Source organism: Anas platyrhynchos, chromosome 3 (assembly GCF_047663525.1).
Source record: "Anas platyrhynchos isolate ZD024472 breed Pekin duck chromosome 3, IASCAAS_PekinDuck_T2T, whole genome shotgun sequence".
In the NCBI taxonomy this organism is placed as follows: Eukaryota; Metazoa; Chordata; class Aves; order Anseriformes; family Anatidae; genus Anas; species Anas platyrhynchos.
The window spans coordinates 33,974,250-33,991,537 of NC_092589.1; the positions used below are offsets into that span (position 1 = coordinate 33,974,250).

The 17,288-nt window shown below is 39.6% G+C and overlaps 2 long non-coding RNA genes across 4 annotated transcripts in view; both read left to right on the top strand.

The window, feature by feature from the left end:
* LOC110354545 (uncharacterized) overlaps positions 1–17,288 on the top strand; it is a 46,761-nt gene that overhangs the window by 18,969 nt on the left and 10,504 nt on the right. Inside the window, exons 4-5 of one of the 3 annotated variants that reach the window (XR_011808153.1) lie at positions 616–708; positions 1,816–2,864. This is a non-coding gene — a long non-coding RNA (uncharacterized lncRNA). Of the gene's footprint in view, positions 1–615; positions 709–1,815; positions 2,865–11,461; positions 11,575–17,288 lie in introns of those variants that run through there. The other 2 variants (XR_003496200.3, XR_005264506.2) reach the window with 2 other exon arrangements.
* LOC119716446 (uncharacterized) lies at positions 3,774–4,851 on the top strand. The gene is made up of 2 exons (XR_005264508.1): positions 3,774–4,143; positions 4,242–4,851. It is a non-coding gene; the product is annotated as an uncharacterized lncRNA (long non-coding RNA).

Here is a 17,288-nt window from a genome sequence, read left to right on the forward strand (position 1 = left end):
GAATTAGCTGAGGCTGAAAAACAAGTGCATCTGGAGATGTTTAAGGGAGAGGTCAGCTATAGGTTTCCAGATGGCTGAAAAAAAAAGAGCTGCAGTAGAGAGCACAAGAGCTAGCAAGAGGCATCGTCTAAATTAATCACAACCCTGTTAAAGTTCAAGTTTAAGTTGGAGAAGGTGTTCAGTTCAGGGCTGGTTCCCACTTCATTGAAATGCCTCTCAAACTTTAAGCTGCAAACAACAGATATTGCTCTTAGGCTTTCTTAAAATCACAGAGATGACTGCATGTCAAGATCACACAAGCACTCTCTGTTGAGGAAAAACAATTGTCCATTTGTCCAGCTCATGCGGATAGGGTCAGGGTTGTTCAGCACCTGCTTTAGAAAAACACACTCAACAGTTACCACATTTTGCTGCAACAGGTGCTGAACACATCTAACCTTGGGTATGCTAGAAGGCAGCTGTTTTCAACGCTATCTGATGGGATGAGGAAGCTCTGGCATGTTTATTAGCAATAGTTGTACCTTCTTCTGGTTGTGAGTAGCTGACAGCTAGAGTTCGCAATTGCAGTCTCTTCAGAGGAACTTCCTTCGGCCTAAAATCTTTTTGTTCCTTCAGGATGGGTGAATGAGACTGATATTTGTCAGTACTTGTGGAAAACAATTCCTGAAACTATCTGAGAAAATGGTCCTTAATATGAAACAGCAAAAGGTAAATCTTGTTTTGTAGCATGACACTCTAACCTGTAGTGGCACAGCAGTGTAAATTGCTTAGTCCCATAAGAAACAAGTCATAAAAAAAACAAAAAGGTTGTGAATAAGATCACTGAATTACAATTAAATGCTGTTACAACCAAATAGCTCATGTACAACTTCATAAACACTTCAGCTGGTGCTCTTAAATTTCCAGATATATTTACTTTACTCCTCTAAAGCACATTAAAGAAAATGTGTTCTTTGTTGTCTGGGACTATTTTGAATCTTTAGCAGTTCACTTAACACATCATAGTGGCTGTCGTAGGTTTTCCTAAAACACCAGAGAAAAAATGCATACCTCAGGAGAGGAATAAATCTCTTATAAGGTATTAGTGTAATTAAGTAGGTCACCCTACAAAGGTGAAGTCCCTGTTAGTATCACTGGATTTCAGTCCTGATTCAGTAAAGTTCTAAAGTAAGTTCCACCAAAATCTGTTTGCATATACAGATGCCAATTCTTTTCTGAGTCATATTCTTTAATAGTTCTGGTTCAGGTGGATTTTGCCTTTCACTTCCTGATGGAGAGTCAGCCCTACAGCACGTGACAGGGCCAGATGTCCAAACATAAATTATAATTGTGTCTTTCAAGTTTATTACTCTTCTTCTCCTGACTTGTCTCTGTGTAAACCCATCCTATCCCAAACATGCCCGCTCAAAAGTTGCATTCAAACCCTTGTGTCCTGTGGCAAATCTGCAAGAAAGCAGAACGGTGAGGTTAGCATTTTCAAACCTGCAGATGTTCACAGAAAAGCACACAGAAGGGCTGAGATTGGAAGGAACTGACTGTCTAGTCCAGCCCTACCTGCTCAGAGCTGAAGCAGGTTGCTCAGGCTCGTGTCCAGTTGGATTTTGAATTATCTCTAAGGGCAGAGACTCCACAGCCCGCATCAGCAACCTGTTCCTGTGTTTCGCACTTAAAATTAAATATATATATATATTTATTTATTTTTCTTATGTTTAAATGGAATTTCCTGTATTTCAACATGTGCCCATTGTGTTTTGTCCTTCCACTGGGCACTACTGAGAAGTCTGGCTCTGTTTTATTTCCTCCCCACCATCACAGGGTTACGCACACTGAGAAGACCCCCTCTGAGCCTCCCTTTTCCAGACTGAAGAGCCCAACCATCAGCCTCTCCCTGTTTTTTGCTGCAGGAATTGCGATTAGGTCCCTGCTGTCCTCTAAGAGGATGAATGTTTGCCTGAGGGGCCTGCCCTGGAAGCAGGTGGCAGTCCTGCTGAGAAAGGTTTCAGTGAAAGCTCCCGGCATGTGGAGGCAGGCTCTCGAGGGAAGCAGCTCCTTTTTTCCAAGGAAAGCTCATTTAGGATATGGACTACGTCATCCTGCAAGAGGAATTCAAGGAGTGGCCACCTGAGGCAGAACATATGATCTGTCTTTTATGGTGTATTCTTCTTGTAGGGGTTTTTGTCTGTGTGTTTCAGTCATGGTGGTAGTGGTGGTGATGGTGGTGGTTTTCTTTTATTTTAATCAAAGACAAACACCAAAAATATGATGAGCCAATAATTTTCACACTGTAGGAGAGCACGAGAAGATTGAACTGTCTTTCAGGTACAGAACTGAATACTGAAAGATTGTTTGTGAAGTATGTCTGTCTGAAGCATTATTCTGAAGCATTTTATTTCAGTAAAAGCTTTGGAAACAAAGCACAGGTAAATGGAAGCAAGTTTTGTGTAGCACATAAAGCACAGCCCGTCAAAAGAACTGGTTTGTATACTGCAGTTTTAGCTCCTAGATTTGAGGGTGTTCACTTCTCTGACTCAAGACAGCCCTTCGATGGAGGCTTACAGACAGCACACATCTCCTGTTTCTGACATTCCCTCTACGTTCAGACTTTAGGTCTTCCCTGGCCTATGGCAGATCTTTATTTGCTACTTGTCATTGCTTAATCCGTCTCATATTGGGGAAGTTTTGAAAACAGGGAGGCATCTGGCTTTGTCATTAGGCATTATATTAATTTGCCTGCCTGGTACTACACTACAAAAACCAGGATGCTTCCTTTAGCTTTCTGTGTTCTCACTCCTCTTGGACATAGCAGGGAGATCGGTGTTTCTGATGCCCCTGAGGTAGGAATAGCCTGACATGAAAGATGGATCCCAAAGGACTGAATAAACAAACCAGATGGTCAAAGGAGCTGACAGACCAGCTGTCAATGCAGAGAAGCCAGTGAAGGAGAAGGGGTGTGACCTCCTCACTAGGCTGCAGAGTTCTCATAGCTGTTCAGACAAGCAAACTCTTTCCTTTTCTGATCCTAAAGATGAATTCATAACTACTTAGATGCAAATGCAAGCATTTTATGTTTTAGTCATTCCAGAAATGGCTGAAGACCAGCTTTGCCATCATACAAATAAGCGATCCCTACCAGGCATGCAGTTTTCAACTTCCTGCTCTCCCAGCTCCTCAGAGCCACTGTTCAGGTAGCAGCGATGGTCCTGTGTGCTGAGTCACATCTTCACAGGGTGTTTGCAAAGCGCTTCATGGGCTGGAGGTGGCCCAGTGACAAGAGGGATCTCATGCAGTTGCAGTTGAGGAATGTGCCTTTCGGTGGGCCTGTTTCTAGAAAGACCTCACAAAGCTGAGTGGACAAAAAATGTCTAATTAGCTTCAGCATTAAAATAATAATAATAAAAATAATAAAGTGAAGTAATTCACCTTAGAAAAATAGTCTAAAGTGTGCTTGTAGGATGCTGAGCTTGAAATTGGCAGGCACAGCTCAGGGAAGAGATCTTGCAGACATCACTGGCAATACTCTGAAATCATCACCTTGAGATACAATATCAGCCCCAGTGTGCACACACACACAAACAAGTCAAGTATCATCAGAAAGGGCATTGAGAACGTAATGGAAAGCATCATTTTGCTGTGGTACAAAATCTTGTACTCACATCTTGGGTACTGTGTGCAGTTTGATCTCACATTGCAAAAGGCACAGTAACGTTTGAAAAGGTGCAGAAAAAGATGAGAAATTATTAAGATTCTCAAGCAGCTGCATTGCAAGGAGAGACTTAAAGGTCTAAGTCTTTGATTTTGAGTGGGGATTGGTCAGTTAGAAATGTGAAGGCATTCAATTAGGTGGATGTGGAGCTGTTAACTCACCAAACCCCTCATTATAAAACCAGGTGTCACCTCTTAAAACTAGTAGGAAACGGGTTTAAAACAGGTAGAGGTACATATTCTTTCACACAGCAGGCGGTCAAGTTCTGACATTTGTTGCCACAAATTTTGGAGGCAGATAGCAGATGCTAAAAGGAATTGGAAGTGCCTGGAAAACCAGGCAGGAATTGCTTAACCGGTGACTGTGGACACAGGAGCAGTAGTAGGGGGATCGTGGCCAACAGTGCAAGCTCTCCCAGTTATCATTTCCTGCAGCCGCTGGTGGGGTCAGAATACTGGTCCAGCACGGTAGGGTAGATCTTACATTCCTGTTTTCAATACTGAGCTCTGCTGAGATGTAATTCGCATTTGCTTCCCAGCATCGTGTACAGGAGCCAGCTGGTCTGCAGATTACGGATCAGTAGATCAGATCCTAATACTTCTGGCGTGCGGGGTCACAGAGTGGCAGAAAGACTGCAACAGCATGTAGTAAGTCCATGAGAATCCCAGGCAACATCTGGAGAGCGTGACACGTGGTCGAATGATTAAGTCATCTGCTCCACAGCACTCCTGGCTGTTTAAGGACTTCTGTCAGAGGAAAGCATTGAGAACATCAGGATGAAGGACAGCAATAATGAAAAATATAAATTATTCCCTCTGATTCCTTCTGTTCCTCTTCTGGCTCCCACTACAGGACTTGCTGAGAGTAGGATTATGGGAGGCCATGAACAAGCTTAAAATCTGTGCACTACTTAACCACCTCCTATTTTGTATGTGGGAAGGAAGTGGCCTAAATCTGACCCATCTAATATATATAATATATTCCACAGCATGTAATGTTTTGACAGCTTAAGTAGATATACGAGCGCTGAATTGGTAACTCGTTCAAATCAAAATTGGTATGCCTCCTATCTCAGTATTGCAAGTTCTGGTTTTATTCAGATAATTGTGTTTATTTTTTCTTTTCCAACAAGATAATTGTGCGTATTACTTCAGCCTCTGGTATTTGTTAATCTTGTCCAGGTTTTTTCTAATGCACTTCCATGAAATTTTAGATACAGATATCATCTGTGTTGGAAATGGGGAATGTAGGCACTTGACAGGAGTAGAGGGCTGAGAATCTGTTTTGCTGGCCTCACAGAGATGTTGGTTAGGGTCAGAATTTTCCCCCCAAAGTACAACACTACATGGACTGCGTGAGCACATCACAAATGGGCTGATCTTTCCAATGTGCCTGTTCGGAACATGCCTTTTCTACAAATGAGGGGTTAAGGCACTGAGAAATTTGTGTTTTGTGGGAAGTCAGTGACAGAGATAAGCTGGAGCGCCTTAACCACAAAGCTGCTGGAGGCCAGTTGAAATGACGGGCCGTGGGGCGAGTCTTTTGTGAGCCTGATGTGATCACAGGGCACTTCCAGGGACACTGTCTAACAGAGAAGGATGAGTTTCCTCTGCGACATTTAGTCTCCTCTAATAATGATAATATTTGGCACACATCAGATACTTTCCTTGCAGCTGTTTAAAGCCCTTCGGAGTGCCTGTTATACAGGAAAGTGGTATAATGGGAGTTAAAGCACTGGGAATCTGCACAGGTACAAGGGGGGAGAGGCTAGGTTGGTCATCAGGAAAGCTTTCAATAGATCCCGTAAGTGTGAACCACCAGGCATTTGCTTTAGTCACATGAAGATTCATGACTTGCTTTTCCTTCAGTGCTCCTCTCCCCTCACCTTCTTCTCTTTTTGTGTTTCTTTACTCAACATCGTTTTTCCTTTGTCCAGCTTGGCTAGTTGTTCTTGATGGCTCAGTCTCTAAGTCTTAAATCACCCTACACCCCCTATAATGTCCCTTCTGGCTCTTGAGCCCCTGCTTGTGCACTGACTCTGGAAAAACTGTATTAGCACTCAAGAACAGGGCTCTCACACTTACACAGAGAAAGAAATGAGAGAATCGGGAGTGTCTTCTGATCATGCTTTATTCATGTGGAAGTCTCACAGGCACGTAGTTGTTGGCATTGCTCACAGACAATAAATTAACAGCTTGGAAAGCTTGGAGCTTCCCTCATCCCCTCACCTTGTCCTTGAACCTGAGATCAGCAAGAATCATGAGCAAATGTGCTTCCAAGTAGTCTATTCTTGTATCAATTCATGTTCTGCAGTAGTGCTGTGGTCTCTAATTTTTTTTTTTTTTTTTGGGGGGGTGGGTAGGGGAGAATTACTTTAAGTAAGTTGCGTATACCTCTCTGTAAATTACACCTCACCTTTTTTAAAGACCATTAGAAAGACAGGTCAAAAATTACAAAAAAGGTACAAAAGGCTGGGGAAGTGGACTTTTAGCTCTTCCACTTGCTATCTTGATGGATTAATGAGAAGATAAAAGATATGAACATGCTTTTGCAGTACTTCATCCCAAAACATGAGTTCAGTTGCTTAAAGGAATCTCTGTCTAGATATAGTCATTGCCTTCCCTGTCTCTCCTGGATTTCATTCATTGCCCTTTTTCTCCTGCCTCTAATGTTATTCCCTCCTTTGCCATTGGTATTACCTGTCTTCCCAGAATTTGGTAGATGCTCCCAAGGAGGTCTTCCAAGAAGCCTGGCAAGGAAGGCAAGGTTCAAGAGCCATTCTGCAACATACTTAAAACAGATTTCAACAAGCCACTGAAGGATCCTTTCACTCATTTATTTTAACTTTGGAAGCTCAATCAGCTAGTTGTTTGGGTTGCTAGTACTCACAGTAGCAGTGAAAGTGATTAAAATAATAAGAAAAAAAAATGTATAAAGCAGATGTTGTTATAGATTTGTGGAAACAAACAATCCTGCAGTTTCTCAAACCCATGAGAAGAGGAATGGCTGAAGGAACCTTGCTCATTCACAGTCTCTACTTGTGTGTGCAAATTTCTACTGATGTGAATGACAGAGATAGGGTTATGTATGTCTGTCCTTCCTATTTGATGGCTTGTGTTAGATAGATCTATAAAACAGCTTCCAATCAGTTTTAATTTTTTTAACCATTTTAGGGATTTCCTTATGCAGCTTATGGTAAGGCGGGATGAATTATCTTGGCAACAGGCTAAGTCAGGTACACAATAATTCTGGTCATGCAGCCCTAGTGCAGGTGAGTATATTTTCTAATCTGCAGCACTGGGCACTGGAAAAGGTTGTCTTGCCTTTGCAAGCAATCCATCAAATCCTTATCTGCATTTTTGGACACTCAGTGTCAATACAGACATAAAGCTGAGCAGTTTAATGATTGCAAATGAAGAGGTGGATTTTCTCAATTCCTTTTTTCTGTCAACACAAAAATGACAGAACAAGGCCAATGGGAACACATTACACATGCACATCGCTGTAGCAAAGAACTTAGCACGCTAATTAATATATTTCTCATACATTTGAAATTTTATATCGCTTACTAGATAATTCAGTAGTCTTTGATTAGGAAAGCCTGGAACCAAACCCCCCCCAAAAAAACAACACAAGAAGAATTGGGAAATCCCCTATGACACGATGCAAAACTGAAGAGGAGAAATTATAACTTAAGACAGAGAACATTCTGCTCCCTCTGAGGATTTGTGAAGAAGGGCAAATGAATAAATCATAGAATCAATCACAGGATCAATCATAGAATGGCCTGGGTTGAAAAGGACCTTAAAGGTCATCTAGCTTCAACCCCCCTGCTCTGGGCAGGGTTGCCAACCTCTAGAGCAGGCTGCCCAGAGCTGCATCCAGCCTGGCCTTGAAATGTGAAGGGGTAAATAAATGCCTTAGTCTGCTCTGCTATTGGGGTTATCCTTAAAATAAGATGGGCTACTCTGTAGCCTCAAAACCACAGTAGAAGACGTATTCTGACATGCTGGGGAGTTAGAAAACTTGGTAAGACAAGAGACGTTAAGCATCTGTGCAGGGACAAATGAATTGCGCTTGGATATTGTCTTGGTACACGATATTTTACACCAGGATATGCTGGTTTGTTAGGATCCCCTTAGGAAAGGCAATCAGACAGTATAAATTATCGCTTAAAATGCCACTTATTGAAGCTAAGCTATAAAAAGGAGGGTAGTGTAGGTAATAGTTTCTTCACATGCATGTTCCCAGCATGTGAAGTGAGACTCTGCAGGGTATTAAGTGAATACCAGAACAAATTTAGACTGAACATCCCTGTAGGTATTGAAGAGACACATGGCCGTAGCACTAAGAGACATCATTTGATATGGGACTTAGTAGGTCAGGTGGATGGTTGGACTTGATCCTGAAGATCTGTTCCAACCTAGATGATTCAGTGATTCTAGAAAGACTTACATCACGCTAATCTAATTTCCTTCTATAAATTGGCTATTGGCCTTGTGGATACCAGAGAAAGAGTAAATGGTCTATCTTAATTTGGTCTTAGATGATATAAGCCACCTAGGGATGTATGGTAAAGCAAATCTAATACATGGTGAATGGAAAAATGGTCAGAAAATTGTACTCAAAAGATAGTTATTAATGTCTGTCTCTCAAAATACATGATGGTAACAAATACATCTTTAGAAACAACTTTTCTTGAATCAGTATTTATGTGTTTTTTATTAGTGCTGTGGGTGACTAAAAAAGATTGTAATAATAAAATATTAAATAAATAACTTCTGTTTCAGTAAGGACAAACACAAAGTTGTACACTTTAAAATATTTACTTGCAGGTGTGAAAGATGGAGAACAAACAGCTAGATGGCGTTTGTGAGCAAAAGGGCAAGGAGATTTAGATCATAATGAAGGATGTGTTAAAATGTGTTTAAGACATACCTTTGAAGCGTGCATCGTAATTCTCCCAGCCAGCTCTGGCAAAATTTCATCTGGAACATCATGCTTAGGTCAGGCTGCCCATTTTAAGAAAGCCATGAACCAGAGTGAAGCAGCAAAGATGATCAGAAGTCTAGAGAATTGACATCTGAGACTGAAAGGATGAGGTTTGTTTAGTCTAGGGAAAAGGAACTGAAGGTAGACACAAGAGCAGCCTTTAAATACCTACAGACTGCTGGGAAAAAGGTAGAAATTAATTGCTCTTCATGTTTATTGATGATCAAGAAAAAATATAATGTGCTTAAACTGCAGCAGGGGAAATTCAGTTCAAACATGAGGAAAGACTTCCCAACTTCAAGATGATTAAGCACTGGAATAGATCGCTCATCAGATACAATAGTTTGGGGCCCTTTGATACTCTTCCAGCCTTCTTGCATGGCACAAAGAATCCCTCCCCAGCAGTTCAGCTTAGGAAATGTTTTGTGTAAGTGGAAATGAGAAATGCTAGAAGGCAAGGTGTGGAGACAAGCTCATAATTTGGATTAGATGGAGTTGGGTCAGATGAAAAGTTAGTGCAGAAAGGGTAAGGCTGTGTGAGCTAATGGGGTCATTTAGGGGTAGAGGAGAAGAAAACAGACCTAAATGAGGTTTTGGTGGGGTGTGAGCCCCAGCATAACTTCAAGTAAGGAGTAGGTGGCCCACTTTGCTTGATAATTAAGCAACTACCAGAGAAACTCACAGAAACTGCAAATATAACTAAAAAGATAACTTGACTTTTCTAATTTTGTCGTCACCCAAACAATGCAATTTCAGTGTGTCATGAGACATTTAGTAAAAGCATCTTCAAATATCCACCATTTGATCAGGTGGCTGTCAATGGTGAGTTACATTGTGAATGCCAATTGCATCATGTTTCTCGAACTTGTTTGATAGAAACACTGCAAAAAGATTTTCCCCCAAAAATGGTGTTTAAAGAACCTAGGACAGACTTTTTGAAGAAATTCTTTCCTTTTGCAGTGCTTACAATATATATGCTAGTCTACATGCTGACTGCATATGCTGGTTTGCCGTTCTGAAATATTAATCTCCCATTATCCAGTATATTGTTGAGCCTCTGTGGGAATTCACGCTTTGTACAGTTGGCTGACAAAGCAATCTGCTCCTTCAGGATTCAGTATTTTGTGCTGCATTGTGCTAACCACAGCTGTGCAAGGCCACGTGATAAATCTGGTTAAAAAATTTTACTTGACTTGCATTAGCCGAATATTTTAGGGACATTCCTAACAGAATCTTACACTTCATAAACTTCCTGGGCAAGTTTGCTTTCTGTGTAATTATCGATAGGGCACTTCTACTAGCATACTATTTCATTTATATAAGCAAACTGATAATGGAATATTAGACAAAATTGTAGTGGAAAGTTACAGCTGTGGCTAAGTGGAACTCAAACACAGGCAATCACAAAATATCCCTCTTGGATGAACATCATGATTCTCAAACTGTATTTCTGTGACTAAAATCAAAAGACCCAAATTGAAAGGAACGGAATTTAGACCCGATTGATGATAGGTAAGTAACTTATATTGAAAATTTATATTTAAAATTTTATATTCAAGATTTATTGATGTGTGCTAACTGTACCTAGAATATTCCATTTAAAACCTTGTCCCTTTGTCCTTGGTTATGCATGTTTACACAGCCAGAATAAGTTTCTGTCTCAAAGGGTTTCCAAATTAAATGTATAAGAAAGAAAAGGGATGGAAGTGCACAGAGAAATGAGCATGTTCCAGATTTTGTAGGCAAGAAGCTGGAAATTTTATCAGTAGTATTTCTGAGTCCCAGTCCAGTGACTCAGTAAAGCATATCAAATAAAGAAATCTAAGTTTAACTTACAAATACTCCTTACAGGTCCAACTGTGCCTGGCTTGCTCATGATATTTGTGTTGTTGATTTCAAAAGGCTACTGATATTATTGGGAGGAAGACAATTTAGCCGTAGAGTTTTCTAGTCTTTCATTTTTTTTAGACTGTTGATATCCTTTCTTTATTCAGTAGACAGATGAGCAGATGTCCCCCAGAAACACATCTCATGAATGTAGTAAGCCTTCATGAGACTCTCCCCATTTCCATCTTGCTGTGTTCTCCCTTTACACTGCCTATTTTGTATAAGTAAGCATATCAAGCCTTTGTTGACACAAAGAATATATCTCTCCTTTATTACAGAAGTCCTTTTGGTATTGCTGTTTCCCTGCAAATAGTCCTTTTCCATTTTCATTGTGATTCACTCCCGCTGAATTCAATATGTTTCAGATTATGTTTCCCCAAATGTATTTGTTTGTAAGATATGTTTGCTTTCCAGTTGATTTCCACTCATTATTTAGTTTTGATACTAGTGATACTATCTAGTGTAGATTTGTCTACACTGTTATTTGTATCTCCTACCAAATCAAAATCATATAGTAGCTTTTCAACATAGTCTACAGTGGGAATTTTTTAATACTTAAGCAGGAAACGTTACATGCAACGTAAAATGTGTGAATTTGAATCAAATCATTAATGCAGGCAAAGCTGATCAAAAATGACAGCTCTTAAATTGCATATCATGTCAAGAAGGTGAAATAAGTACCTTTCAGTCATTTATTAACTAGTATTTGTAAATTCAGTTATGTAGAAATTTGTATTAGATTGAAAGCATATAAATCTTACAAATTCTATTGTGGGAGTCACAGAATTACTGGTAAATGAACATGTTTACTGAAGAAGAAACTGGGTTTAGACTTCAGTTTTATAAATCCTGGTCATGACATTATTCATTCTTCCCTAGGAAGAAAGATCCTGAATGCAGTGTACTGACATTTGATCAAACAAGTGACGACTGGATTAGGAGTGGATTTACAAGGAAGTTTGCAGCCTTCCAGTGAAGTGGCACGGAGGATGGTAAGAGTATGTCCAGTAGATCTGTGTCAGTTCAGGGTCCAGTTCCTTTGTCTCTCAGATATGTGGTCAAGAAATATGGCATAGGAAACTTGCTGTACAGCATCTGGCATCTTAGCAAGGAAGGTAGCTTTAAACAAGCTTCACACCTTCCAGTGACACTCCAGAGGCTTGAGAAGTGTTTGGTTTAATTTAGACAGTGTTGTCTGTAATTTCCTAAGCACTGCATGGGGTTTCATTGCCTTTAAATGTATTCCTTCTGACTTCAGAGTGCTTCTTGAGCTTGAAAAGGAGTCCTAGAGCGAACATTTTATGGCCTCCTTTCTATATTGCTCAGGCAGTCCTCACTGAGACAAACTCAGAAATTTTAGTCTGTTTATACCATCTGGCTACTTTTGTTTGTCCTGAACCTTCCATTAGAAAACCTTAGCTCCTAAACATAATGCTTTGACCGTATTAAAAGACAGCTAGTGTTTTGACTAGATTGCTTATGCCAGCGGCCCTTATGGAGCGGCATTAGAGGATGTGATAGAGAATGATCATCCTTCTATGCAATCTGCCTAGCATTGTTTAATGAAGCCTATGGAGAAGATTTTTGGTCTTAGATTTTTATTTATTTATGTATTTATTTTCCTTCATTTCTGTAATGGTCTTTAGAAAATCCTGTCAGTTCTCTGTCTTCTTACATTTTATGTTTTTTCCACAAGTACTTCGTCAAATGAGGGAAAAATAATTCCTGGGTTTCGGTTTTCAGGTTCTTTAGAACTGTGTAGAACTACACAAGGATATTGCACTTGACCTCATAGAAAACTCATAAGAGTTTAAAGTTAATTGTTACCTAAAATTAGAAATCAACTTACTGTTAGTACAGCATCCTGTCTTCCCAAACGCTTCTACTGCCCAACAGTTCCAGTGCTTTGCTCTCCCTCTCGACTGGCCTGCAATTCTCTGTTCTATTTTTAAAAAAAAAAAAAAAAAGGCTTTGCTGTCATTTTTCTATGGTTTTTCTCTCTTTCTCAGGCACCTCCTCCAGCTTTCAGCACAGTATTGAAAGCTCCAGATCAGATCCTGCTTTCACTTATGCCACAGAGATAGGATTACGGCCTTCTCACCCTTTTCTGTTCACAACTTTTTGAGCTCTGCTTTGTTTCAGTGCAGAAACATGCTGGGTCCTATGTGCTATTACCCTGCACCACATTCATTTCTGCCTGGGCAAGCAGCAGTGTGACCTGGTAGAGTTCTACAGACTGTGTGTTTTCACTTAGGATCACGGTTACTAACATTGCAAAGGGCAAAAAGTAAAGATAAGTTGGGCCTATTGTACCGAGTTGTCTCACTTACGTAGCATGTGGTCACACCTAAATGTCAGATACAAGACATATATCAGGATACATTTTCATGGAATATTAGAATCCACCTCAGGCATGAAAAGTCCTTTCTGCCCTTGTGTTTTGTAAAATAAGCCCCTTGCAAATGCAAATAGGATGGCAGTAAATGAAATAATTCAGCAAAACACGATTCATTACATTGAAAATGCATACTCTCTTCCCTCCTGCAATGTATTCCAATGTTTAAATCAAGCTTCATGTTTCTTTTAAATAGTCTTTAAATTTGTCTCAATGGAAAAGTTATTTCAAAGTTTGAAAATATCCTCTGTCATATTATTTATGAACTCAAAATATTTTTCCAGGACCATACATTATTTCTAAGCTTGTTCCCCCAGGAGTCCCATTATTAAATGAACTTTAAAGCTACAGTTGGAAGGTGAATTTAATACCAGTCATATAAGACATAAAGTTCCAGTCCCACAAACACATCTGCGTCTAGCTTTAAGCCGGTGAGTTTTTCTACTGAATTCAGTGGAAGTATTCCCACTAAAGTTAAGTACATCTATTAAGTGTTTGGAGGCCTGGATCTGAAAGTACCACAGCAATATCATAAGTAAATATTTGTACAGCCTTTCCTTTCTCTAAATGTTTAATTCTCTGAGCATCTTTAGGATTCCTAGCTAAGTCTGTTTTGCAATATTAAAAAATCTGGAGCAAACCAAAAGCTAGGATTCTGCAGACCTTGCCAATTTTGATTTACATGGGCACCAAAAATTCTGGCTACTTCACGTTCTGATTTGCATCCCTGCTTCAACTTAGTACAGACAAAGAAAATTTAGCAACTTCAGCTAGAGCATTATGAAATATAGATGTGTTTATTTTGGTTTTGATTGAAACCAGGAACAGGACAAATAGCTGCTTATTTGGAAATTCTTAAAGGTAGGTCAAATTTAGAAAAAATAAGTTTGTTTTGGAGAGGACAATGTTTCCAACTTGTCTAGGCTTAAAAAAAAGAAAAAAAAAAAAAAAAAAAAGACCTTGACTGAAAACATTTAAATTCTTCTTTAGACAGAAATTTGAAGTTAAGTAAGTGTAAACACAGTTTCACACCTTTTAAAGTGTGTTTATTAGCACAAGCCTACATTTTAGTTGTAACTCGCACTTTGTTTTAAATATGACCTATTTTTCTTATCTGAGCCACAGAGAGACAAGAGGAAGGAAAAGGAGTATTCCACAAGTACACATTTCACAGGCACACAAACAAAATACCAGCTCTGCTTTATAAGATTCATTTTAAGATGGAACTGTAGCATGTTGCATGGTCAGGAGGTTTAGAAATATGTATTCTTTTATCATATTCCATGTCTCTTTGTATTCTGACTGCGCACAAGTGATGGCTGCAGCCTGTCACCATTAGAGATTGAGAGGCTGCCAGAAGTGTGCCGTAGACATACAATGCATGACAAGTGAAAGTAAGTCCTGTTTGCCACTGTTCCAGCTACATTCCTGCGTAGGTCAGTACTCACTTCTGTAGAAGGTGCTTTGCAAATACAGAGGGGAACCGTACCTCACATGGGGCGTATAGAAGGTCTACAGATCTATAGGAATATCTTATCGCATGCCACACAGACGTGTGGGAGTGAGGGTCCGTTGCTATCACAGAAGTGTCAAGACTGCACATTATGGGAAGGGGGGAGCATAGCTGCAGCAAAGGAAGCAACTTATTTTGGAATGAATGCCATCCTGATGGCAACAGGATGTGTTTGTATATATGTAGAGTCTCCTGATATGTGTCATTGTCGGTGAGTGGAAGTTAGCTGTACCCATCTGGCCAGGAGCCACTGATCACCAACAGGGACCAGAGAGGTCATTACAGAAGGAACTCCACCTCAGTCTGATTTGCTGAGTGTAACTGATGGGTGAATATTAGGAAGCGATAGAATATTAATTCAAGAATTACCCATTAAAATTTGAATAGGCTTTGCAGCATAAACTTTTGAACACTTAGAGTATTTCATTTGTTCTCTTTATTTTTAAGCAAACTTGCACTTCACCTCAACATATAATCTCTCCAGAAGATCTTGGAAATCAGTAATAATGCTGATATTTTAAGTGGCAGTAAGAAAGTTTAACAAAACATACTGGAAGTACTGTATGACTCATATATGAATTCTACCATCAGTTAAACAAAAAGCCATATTCAGTGTCTGCAATAAAGAGAAAATATCTGTTTGGATAAATCTAGACACCACTGCATTCTTAAAAAGAGAAAGAAAAAAGCAACAAATCCTACAGTTGCCACAGTCTTGCATAAAAGAAAACCCTTGCATTTTGAAAACTACAACAAAAACAGAATTAATTGTCCCAAAGCACTCCAGATCACTGCAGAATTCCCAGCCTCTTAAAGCATACACATGGCAGTTAATTCCAGATACCCCTGACTCTTCCAGCACAACATCACCTAGAAATCTCCCTCCCCATGCAGGCCAGCGCACCTCCCTGCCACTCTTGACAGGCTTCTAAACACAATTTGACATTGGGCCTGATGGAGGGGGTGTTTTAGATGATCTGTATCTTTTTGGCAGGCAAAAATGTTTCTATTCCCATACCCAGGGTTACCGTAGTAGAAGAAAGGAGAAGAAAAACAGAAATGCATACAAGTCAGAAGACAGAGTCAACAAAATCTTTCTTTTTCACATCTTGTTTTCCATGCTGAGCTGTGTTAGACCCTGAGACTGATTTCCTTTCCAAAAATGAAAAAAATGAGAAATAGAGGACAAGCATTCAGATGCCTTGCATGACAAAGACTTATAAAAAAAAAATACTGTCAAACCAACAAACCCTGGGAAATAGCCAAGGAAATATCATTTCTCCTAGCTTTATTCCTTATAATTGAACCTAATCTGTAATAGGTTTGCATTGGTAACAGAATTCACTCTGCTGGGGTAAAGCCTTTCCTTGGAGCAAAAAAAGCTATCTTTTATCCATCTCCTGAATTATTCTTTGCCAAGAAAATCTACATAGCTCCAAAGTTAAACAAGATATTTTTGTTCCTAGCTACCCACGAAAGAACATCTTTCAATATTGTTTTGGAAATACTGCAGCACAATTAAGATAGAGCATAAATCATAGAAGGAATATTTCCTGTAGCCTTTGAAATGTTCTAAAGCAGCCTGAAGTGAAAGCAAAGACCTTTGCTGTTGCTTAATGCCAAGTGAATATTTCTGTCCAAGAAACCTATTTATGATTAAGATCTCAAAAAAAAAAAAAAAAATGTTCTCTTCTGTTTCAAAGGCAGAAGATATTACAGTGCTTGCTAATATACTGTTTAAAGTAAAAGAGCATCCAGAAAGTAATAACCAATAACAGCAAACAGGACTTCATGACCTGCTGGGAAACAAACAACTTTGGGCCATGCTCAGAACTCAATAGTCAAAGTCATTTTTAAGTGGAAAAAAATAATTGGGGTGAAGGAAGGAGGGTCATGAGAGAACAGGGGGAAGGGTACCAAGAGATTTAATAATTAAAGTCCCCAAATTAAGATTCTGTATTTCATCTCCACTGGGAGAAAAATGTGGGAAATCATGCAAGTCTGCATTTTCTCCCCTCTTCACCCAGTCAGATTGTCTGAAGGAGCTCTTGAAGAAATTGTTCAAGGGTCCTTTTGTGGAGGACCTTGATCTCCCTGACATCTCTCAGAGTGCACACTGGCTCAGCTTATTAACACAGGAGCAAAACCATGTCTCCGCTGAAGTCAATAGTCAAATTACCATTTAATTCCCTGACATTATTAAAGGTACTTCAGGAGTTTATCTCAAGATATTTGGTAGATGCACAAGGTTTCCACTCAGACTGTGGAAATTCTTGCTGCTTGTCTCAGCAGTTGTTCTCAGAACTGGCTTAAAAGATGGGAGTATCTCCCCTTGGATAATGGAGATTTATGAAATGCTGCTGCAGCTCCACGTACCTACTGCTGGTATTCTCATTTCTGGTCTTTGTGTATGTGGCAGTCTGTATCCACCAAAGGACAATCTTCCTGTCTGAGGTCAGGAGATATTATGTGAGTAAATAGCTGCACTGGATCCACAGAAAGGATAAGATTAAAGGGCAGACATACTTTTTTGTTATTTAGAAGGTGCTTCCACATCATTACCCCATTTTTTTTTGGCTGAGACAGTTGTGAAGATAAAAGCAAAATAAACACCTGTGGATAAGAGGAGTTACTTCTGAAATTAAATGAAATTTTCAACCTATGCAAGCTGATTACCAATGGATAGATCTTCATTTGTTAGAAATGGAGGAAAGAGAGAAAATGAAGATAGACACTGTGTCTTCTTTACTGAATATATTTGTAATGGGCATTTGATTTTTAATAGCATCCTATTAACA